Source organism: Triticum aestivum, chromosome 7B (assembly GCF_018294505.1).
Source record: "Triticum aestivum cultivar Chinese Spring chromosome 7B, IWGSC CS RefSeq v2.1, whole genome shotgun sequence".
NCBI lineage: Eukaryota > Viridiplantae > Streptophyta > Magnoliopsida > Poales > Poaceae > Triticum > Triticum aestivum.
Window position 1 is genome coordinate 759,948,192 of NC_057813.1, and position 9,042 is coordinate 759,957,233.

The window sequence follows — 9,042 nt, forward strand, 5'->3', positions numbered from 1 at the left end:
AATTTTGATGGTATACGATTGACACAGACTGTATCTAGGGTCTGTAATTCTTTTGTCCTAATTTTGGATCTGAAATTGCCATCCTGCACCCACCATCATCGGCCAGTCTTCTGGGTTCCGGATAAATATAATCTTACTTGATGCCTGCCCTGCCCGAGGTAGAGTAATAAACTAGACTTAGCTAGCAGATCTCAAGAAAAGTACTATAGTTGCCTGCCTAATTACTGTTATAGTTAGCCCATGGCACAGGCTCATCTTCGTCGCCTCGAATTAGTGACACGGTTTGGCACTAGTTAACTGGCTACAAATGCACCCAATGATTTCTTAAGCGCCCCTCACAGAAAAATAAAAATTACATAAAGCAGATTTGCAATCTTCATCTCCATGGTGCTCTGTCAGAGTATGTTTTATCTTCGTGCATGTTGGACCAGATCCGTAGCTACCACTGTTTTAGTCCCACATCCATAGTTTACATGCTATTCCACCACTTTTGGCCTCGGCCATCACCAAGTAGAATAACTAGAAACATGTAGCTGTTGAGTACGCGGTAGAGGTATAGGATAGGTGTGTACAGGGTCTAGGCTTGCAGGGGCGACGCTGCTGGAATAGCGGGAGGGTATGCCCGGCATCAGGATGGTTGGTGGTGGTGGTGGAGAAGGGGGGGGGGGGGAGGTACTTCCATGGAAAGAAAAATAAAAAAAATTAATCTCATACTACTAGATAAGTCACTGTGTTTTACTCATTACATCAGAGGAACTGGCAAACTTTTTGAACTTAAAACATACTATATATCTTCTTAACATGTTGTTAGTTGGATGCAATGTAGACATATGTACTTGTAATTGTAAACATATTTTCTTGTTCAAAGTCATGTGTGATACAAGCATCCATCCTTGTAGCTTAGATTTGTGTGAGCTGATGTGGATGGATGTGTATGTTTGTGTGATCCATGTTTCGCATCAAAGCAACAAAAAATTGTCAGTTTGATCTCAACACCATCTTCAAATTTGTTTATTTCTTCATTCTGAGATGTCAAACTCTGCCTCCTGGGTAAGAATTATGCAAGCCTATCAATAGTAGCAGAATATTTGTAGATTTTCTGGCGCCCTTTTCGACTCTGAATAAGGAAAACAAGATTCAGGTAGACACCTGTGCAACCTAACGTTCTTCAAACTGGTGAAGCTTCAGGTTAGCAACTCAAAACAAACCAGGTGTTTGGAGAACCACTACTTTCAGATAACGCTGAGCGATACCCATCCCTGTTGAAACTCTGTTTACCTCGGTTTACTTATTAACATCAAAACATGAATGAATTGCCGCTTGCTTATTAATTTCAGATTAGGCACCCTAGGCCACTTGCTGTATTTTAATCATCTGATTAGTGAGTGCGCTACAGATAATAATTATTTGATTGTTTTTTTCAGCAAGTTGAGCCCAACTAAAGTTTTTAAAAAATGCAACTAGCTGAATGGAGTAACATCAAAACCTGAATGCATTGCCACTTGCTTCTTATTAACTACAGCTTAGGCCGGCAACTTAGGCTGCTTGTTCTATTTTAATCATTTGATTAGTGAGTGCGCTATAGACAGCGAGTAGCTATTAGTTTTTTCAGCAAGTTGAGCCCAGCTCAACTTAAAAAAATGCGACTAGCTGGATCAGATCCATTCATGTCTTGTTGACTTTGGAGAGTAGTGCGGCCTCCATTCTGCTTCTCCTGCAATCTCCCATCTCCTTCATTGCAGCACCGGCTCCTGCAATCCCAAGCCGCCTTCATTGTCCTTCCTTCACCTCTTCATGAGTGTAAGCTCTCTGCCTTCTGTTTTATTTCTTGACAAATACATCCACTTGCCCAAAGGCAAGAAGAAGAATCAGTGTGCATCGGCACTGTTTACTATATGTTCTATGCTGCAGCTCTCTGATTAATCTCCCTGTCTTCTGCTCCTGCAGGTTTTCCATCTATTGCTATCAAAAACCTTTGATTTCTAATCCAAGGGGCATCAACTAGAGCTCGTGCTCGTGCTCCATGTTCATCCATTCCGTTTAGCGTTTACCCGTCCCTTCCGTCTCATTTTCCCCTCCAGATAAAGTTCTTCACTTCACCAACCACCATCCAAATAGATGATTCTGTGAATACACACAGCTAAACCTGCCTTTGGAGTAATTTTACCATCTTTGCTCTGTTCCTATTTTCATTCCTAACAAATCCCAAATTTCCCACTGTGTCTTACTACGCCCAAGAAAAAAAAGAAAAGAAGAAAAGATACATCCTCCCCTTATACCCACCGTGTGCTTTCCATGGCAGAGGTGGCGCTGGTTGTGGCTGGCATACGGGCTGGCTTACAATTGGTGGTATCACCAATCTTAAAGAAGCTCCTAGCTGACCCTGCAAGGTGCCTTGGTGTGGACATGGTGAGTGAGCTCTGTGAACTGGAGACCAACATCATGCCGCAGTTCGCTCTACTGGTTGAAGCAGCTAACAAGGGCCCACACAGGGCAATGCTGGAAAAGTGGATCCAGCAGCTCAAAGATGCCTTCTATAAAGCTGAGGACCTGCTAGATGAGCATGAGTACAACATCCTCAAGCCCGAAGCTGAGAACGGGAAGGATGATTCGCTGGAGCATGCATCTTCCAGTGACGCTATAATGAAGCATATGCGTACTGTGTCGAGCAGGCTGTCCAATATGCGCCCAAAGAATAAAAAGCTATTCGACCAGCTGAAGGAACTGAAGGCCATCCTGGCGAAAGTCAAGGACTTCCGCGACCTGCTTTGCTTACCTGCTGGTAATGGTGTTGAGGCCTCCGCAGTACTGACATCTGTTATTCCAGTGGCCACATCAATAGGACTTCCGAGAGTGATCGGTCGTGACAAGGATCGTGATGATATTATAGATCTTCTAACGAAGCCGATTGCTGTTGAGTCTGCTACACGTAGGTATTCTGGTCTAGCCATTGTTGGACTTGGAAGCATGGGAAAATCCACCTTGGCGCAGCATGTTTACAATGACAAGAGGGTAGAAGACCATTTTGATGTCAGGATGTGGGTCTGCATCTCGCGCAGACTTGATGTTCACCGCCACACGCGGGCGATTATTGAGGGCATCTCCAGCCGTTGCCCCCCCCAGGACGCACAAAAATCGCCCCCTGGGGGCGAGCCGGCGAGACACTCGGCGCTGGGGGCGGTTTTTCGCCCAGTCGCCGCCCCCAGCTCGCCCCCAGGCGCCGAAATTGGCCCACTTGGCAGCCCAATTTCGGCGACTAAACGGCCCATATGGGCGAGAATAGACCCATATTCGGCGTGGTTTCGCCCTTTCTCGGCGTTCATTTATCAACATAATTATTCCTTATCACATATTTCATCACAGAAAAATTAAATACTTCAACAAAATAGTACAACAACAAATAGTTCAATACAAATTATATAGTTCAACAAATAAAAACTCGTATTTCATCACGCGGCGTCCCCCTTGAGCCTCCATAGGTGCTCAATCAGATCTTTCTGCAGTTGATGATGCACCTGTGGGTCTCGGATCTCTTGACGCATACTGAGATAGGCAGTCCAAGTTGCCGGTAGCTGGTGATCAACTTCGGCTAGAGGACCCTGCCTGTAGTATGGTTCAGTGTCAAACACTGGGTCTTCTTGCTCGCTCTCGATGATCATGTTGTGCAAGATGACACAGCAAGTCATGATCTCCCACATTTGATCTTTCGACCAGGTCTGAGCGGGGTACCGAACAACAGCGAATCGAGATTGGAGCACACCAAATGCCCGCTCGACATCCTTCCTGCAAGCCTCCTGAACCTTCGCAAACCAGGCGTTCTTGCCTCCTGGCACAGGGTTTGAGATCGTCTTCACAAATGTCGACCATCGCGGATAGATGCCGTCAGCTAGATAGTACCCCTTGTTGTATTGGTGCCCATTGATCTCGAAGTTCACCAGAGGAGAATGGCCCTCAACGAGCTTGGCAAAAACAGGAGAGCACTGCAACACGTTGATGTCATTGTGAGTTCCTGGCATACCAAAGGAGTGCTAAATCCAGAGGTCCTGTGTGGCTACCGCCTCAAGCACCACACTGCAACCGCCTTTGGCGCCTTTGTACATCCCCTGCCAACCAAATGGGCAGTTCTTCCATTTCTAATGCATGCAGTCGATGCTTCCAAGCATCCCAGGAAATCCTCTTGCTGCATTCTGGGCTAGGATCCGAGCAGTGTCTTCCGCATTGGATGCTCTCAAGTATTGTGGCCCAAACACTGCAACCACTGCCCGACAGAACTTGTAGAAACACTCTATGCTGGTGGACTCGGCCATGCGCCCATAGTCGTCGAGTGAATCACTGGGAGCTCCATATGCAAGCATCCTCATCGCTGTCGTGCACTTCTGGATGGAGGTGAATCCAAGAGCGCCAGTGCAATCCATCTTGCACTTGAAGTAGTTGTCGAACTCCCGGATGGAATTCACAATCCTGAGGAAGAGCTTTCGGCTCATCCGATAACGGCGCCGAAATGTTCTCTCGCCATGAAGTGGAGCATCGGCGAAGTAGTCGGAGTAGAGCATGCAGTAGCCTTGCAGACGATGCCGGTTCTTTGCTTTCACCCGCCCCGGCGCCGAGCCACCTCGACGCGGCTTTTCATTGCTCGCCAGCAGCTGGGCGAGGGCGGCGAGCACCATCAGATGCTCTTCTTCCTGGACGTCGGCCGCGGCTTCCTCCTCCAGCAGCGCGGCGAGCTCTTCCTCCTCATCGGAGTCCATCGCCGAGTCAGTCAAAACGCCGAACACCTTGCGCTCGTGGGCGTGTACCCGCCGTTAAACCGCGCCTCCGCGGCCGGAAACGGCGGCCGGCACCGCCTAGTGCTGCGGGGAGGGGTTGCCGCGGCGAAGCGCTGCTATTTTCAGGCGGGGAATGGCTATCTAGGCGGAGTAGGCCGGCGACCGTCGCCGGGATACAGCTAGTGGTGGCCGAGGGCGCGGGGGGTGCGAGGCGAGTCGGGGAAGAAAAACTTGACTTTTCCCCTGTCGGCGTGGGCCAGGCGCGCTTTTCACTAGCGCCAGAGCCCCCAACGGCTCCCCAGCGCGCCGGGTTCGGCCTGTGACCGCCGGGCGGAAAAAAGGCCCGAACCGGCGATTTTTGGCGTCCTGGGGGCGCGACTTGTACGTTTTTTCGGCCCTGGCCCGAAAAAATCGCCTGGGGAGGCCTTCTTGGGGGCGCGGCTGGAGATGCCCTGAATCAGCAGCAAAGGGAGAATGCCCATGTATTGGTAACCTTGACACTCTACAGTGCAAATTAAGGGACATGCTGCAAAAGTCAAACAGATACCTTCTTGTATTGGACGATGTCTGGTTTGAAGAAAACGCCAATGAGATGGAGTGGGAGAAATTATTGTCCCCTCTAATTTCTCAGCAGACATGAAGCAAAGTTTTAGTAACTTCTAGATCAAATATACTCCCAGCTCCATTTTTCTGTAATGAAATCATTTGTTTGAAAGACATGGAACCTACCGATATTTTAGCACTCTTCAAGTACCATTCCTTTTCTGGAGCAGAAACGGCAGACCAGAGGTTACGTGAGCAGCTGGAAACTATTGCAGAGAAGCTTGCTAAAAAATTTGGAAGATCTCCTCTGGCAGCAAAAACTGTGGGTTTACAGCTCGGCAGGAAAAAGGATAAGGCTGAATGGGAAAATGCTCTAAGGATTGACAACTTAAGTGATCCCACTAAAGCACTTCTGTGGAGTTACCAGAAGTTAGATCCAAGTCTGCAGAGGTGTTTTCTATATTGCAATTTATATCCAAAAGGCTACAATTATAAAATTAAGGAGTTGGTTCACCTGTGGATGGCAGAGGGACTTATTGATTCGAGCAATGTGGACAAGAGAACAGAAGATATGGGAAAGGATTGCTTTATTGAGATGGCCAATGTTTCATTCTTTCAACGAGTTTATAATATGTACACTGGTACGTCCTATGTTATGCATGATCTCATTCATGATATGGCACAGTCACTCTCCAAAGAAGATTGCTATAGACTGGATGATGATAAGGTGACAGAAATACCCTGCACTATCCAGCATTTATCTATTTGTGTTGAGAGTATACAAAAGCACAAGCAAAGCATTTGCAAGCTACATCATTTGCGCACTGTTATCTGCATTCATCCGCTGATAGATGAAGTAAATGATGTTTTTATTGGGCTATTGGAGAATTTGAAGAAGTTACGTGTACTGTCTTTGTCATTTTACAATAGTTGGAAGTTGCCAGAATCAGTTGGTAAGCTGAAGCATCTTCGCTATTTGAACATCAGCAACACATGGATTTCTGAATTGCCAAGATCATTGTGTACTCTTTACCATTTACAATTCCTTCATTTCAGTGACAAAGTTAAGAGTTTGCCGGACAAAATATGCAATTTAAGTAAGTTGTGTTATCTCGAAGGAATCAGTCACAGAGGCAAGCATGTGCATGATCTGCCTCAAATCCCTTACATAGGCAAGTTAACCTCGCTCCAAGGACTTCATAATTTTTCCGTGCAAAAGCAGAAGGGATTTGAGTTGTGCCAGCTTAGGGACATGAACGAGCTTGGTGGCTATTTGAATGTGACGAATCTTGAAAACGTCACTGCAAAGGAGGCCTTGGAGTCAAAGCTTCATCTGAAAAGTCATCTTGAAAGCTTGCGCCTTGAATGGAGTTCCAACAATGACATGACTACTAATAGTTTACATCTGGAGATATTGGAAGGTCTAATGCCACCGACTCAACTTGGGAGTCTTACTATTAAAGGCTACAGATCTATAAAATATCCAGGCTGGTTCCTTGAGGGTTCTTATTTTCAGAATTTAGAATCTTTTGCACTTGTTAATTGCAGTGCATTACAAGGCCTGCCATCTAAAGTATTTGGGAATTGCTCCTCACTTGTCCTCACGAATATCCCAAACCTGGTAACGTTACCATCTCTTCCTGCAGGTCTTAAAGATTTAAAGATTGAGGAATGTCCACTGCTTGTATTTATCTCCAGCGACGAGCTAGAACAACAAGACCAGAGGGATAACACTTTGATGACAGACTGGTTGGTATCGCAGCTTTCTTCCATGTGGGAGGTGGATTCAGAATCAGAAATCAGGAAGATACTATCTGCTGAACATTCATCTGTGAAGCGGTTGGTGATTTCGATGGATGCTGATATGTCTCAGCTTCAAATAATTGAATGTGCTCTAGAAAGAGGATTGGGAAAAGAGGATACCATCAAGACATGGATATGGTGCCATGAGGAGAGGATAAGACTCATTTGTACAAGGAACATCGGCATGCCACTGGTTCCACCATCAAGGCTTTGTCGGCTTGACCTTTCTTCATGCATTATTACAGATGCAGCATTAGCTATTTGCCTTGAATGTCTCACTTCACTGAGACATTTGTCATTAAAAGAGATTATGACTTTAACTACACTTCCATCACCAGATGTCCTCCAACAGTTGACAAAGCTTCATTGCTTGCACATCGACTCATGCTGGTACCTTAGAGCATTAGGGGGGTTACGAGCTGCTACCGCTCTTTCAGGAATTTCATTACGGAGCTGCCCTTCTTTAGACTTGACACGTGGGTCAGAGTTTTTGCCATTGTCCCTTGAGAGTGTCTTCATACAACATTGTTTGGTTGCAGCTGATCTCTTCAGTAGTGACTTGCCGCACCTGAAACATCTTGGCATGATTTGGTGCAGAACTTCTTCATCGTTGTCGATTGGTCATTTAACCTCCCTTAAATCATTATCACTACACAATCTGCAGCACTTGTGCTTTCTTGAAGGCTTGTCTTCGCCACTATTGGATGCACATTTTACAAATGTCCCGAACCTCAGTATGAATTGCATATCACAGCTGCGTGTTGAGAATTCCCTCTATGTTAGCAGCCCTGTAATGCTCAACCACATGCTCCTATCTGAAGGTTTTACAGTTCCAGGAACTCTCGCTATTTCAGAATGCAAGGAGCGATTCTTTTCGTTTGAAGAATCAGCAGATTTGTCATCTGTCGACCGCTTGTTATTTATGAATTGTGAAATCAGTTCATTGCCAGATTTGAAGTGCTTTTCATGTCTGACGATGCTCCAAATTATTCGATGCCCCAATCTATCATTTTTACCAGATTTGCCATCCTCCCTCTACTGCATATGTGTGAGTGGTTCTGAACTCTTGAAGAAGAGTTGTCAATCACCTCATGGTGAAAGCTGGCCAAAAATTGAGCATATCCGTTCAAAATATTTTAATTAATTTTCATCCAGATTTGGAACTATATAGGAACAGAAAGGTAAACACCTCACCTGCTCGCTCTCAATGAGATGACATTTTGTACTTTGTTATTTCATATTTGTTTGATCTTGAAGTATCTTATGTATTTATAAGTCCCCTTCATTAATTTAAAGGTTTCCTTATTCATTTATTTCAAATATCAGGACTCGAAGGACCATGGGTCATTGAGGTGGAGTGAGTCTCTCAAGCTCTCATCATGCAGTTAAGCTCTCCCATGTGTCAGTCGGTTGATGCCTCAGTTCACTTTCATTGCTGATTTCTGCAATATAGTCCTCCTTGCCCTCGACAGCTCCACCTACTTTGCCAACACTTGTATATAATTTAATTATGCCTATTGTGATGTTGGCTTCTGTGACCGGCCCGAAGCTTGGTGCGGAGGAGTGGCTAGCTGTGAAGAAGTTCCGTCGTCTGCTCGGAGAATTGTTTTTGGGCTGGACTGTTGTGAAATGCGAACCACAAACTTTATCTAGGTGGAAGAAGCCATCAGCAATATTCGAATTCCATGATCGTGTGTTAATATTTATTGCTGCTAGGTTCACATGCGTGGAACTGTGCCGGCCCCTTGTGCTGTGTGTCTTTAGCTGGCCCGTAGTTCAAGCCTAGCAGAAAGCATCCAATCAGCACGTATTACGTAGCAACGAGATTAGATTATTAAAACCGAAAAGCTTGCAAAAAGCCACTCATTGCACGCACCACCAAGGCGACGAATCTGCATTATCGACAAACAACATCTGTTCTTTTGACCAA

General features: G+C 45.7%; 1 pseudogene across 1 annotated transcript; it reads left to right on the forward strand.

Moving 5' to 3' along the window:
• The first annotated feature begins 674 nt into the window (after nt 1-674).
• On the forward strand, nt 675-8,287 carry LOC123163223 (disease resistance protein RGA2-like; annotated as a pseudogene). The gene is made up of 3 exons (XR_006481791.1): nt 675-1,800; nt 1,948-3,109; nt 5,231-8,287. The product of XR_006481791.1 is annotated as a disease resistance protein RGA2-like (transcript).
• Nucleotides 8,288-9,042: the final 755 nt, after the last annotated feature.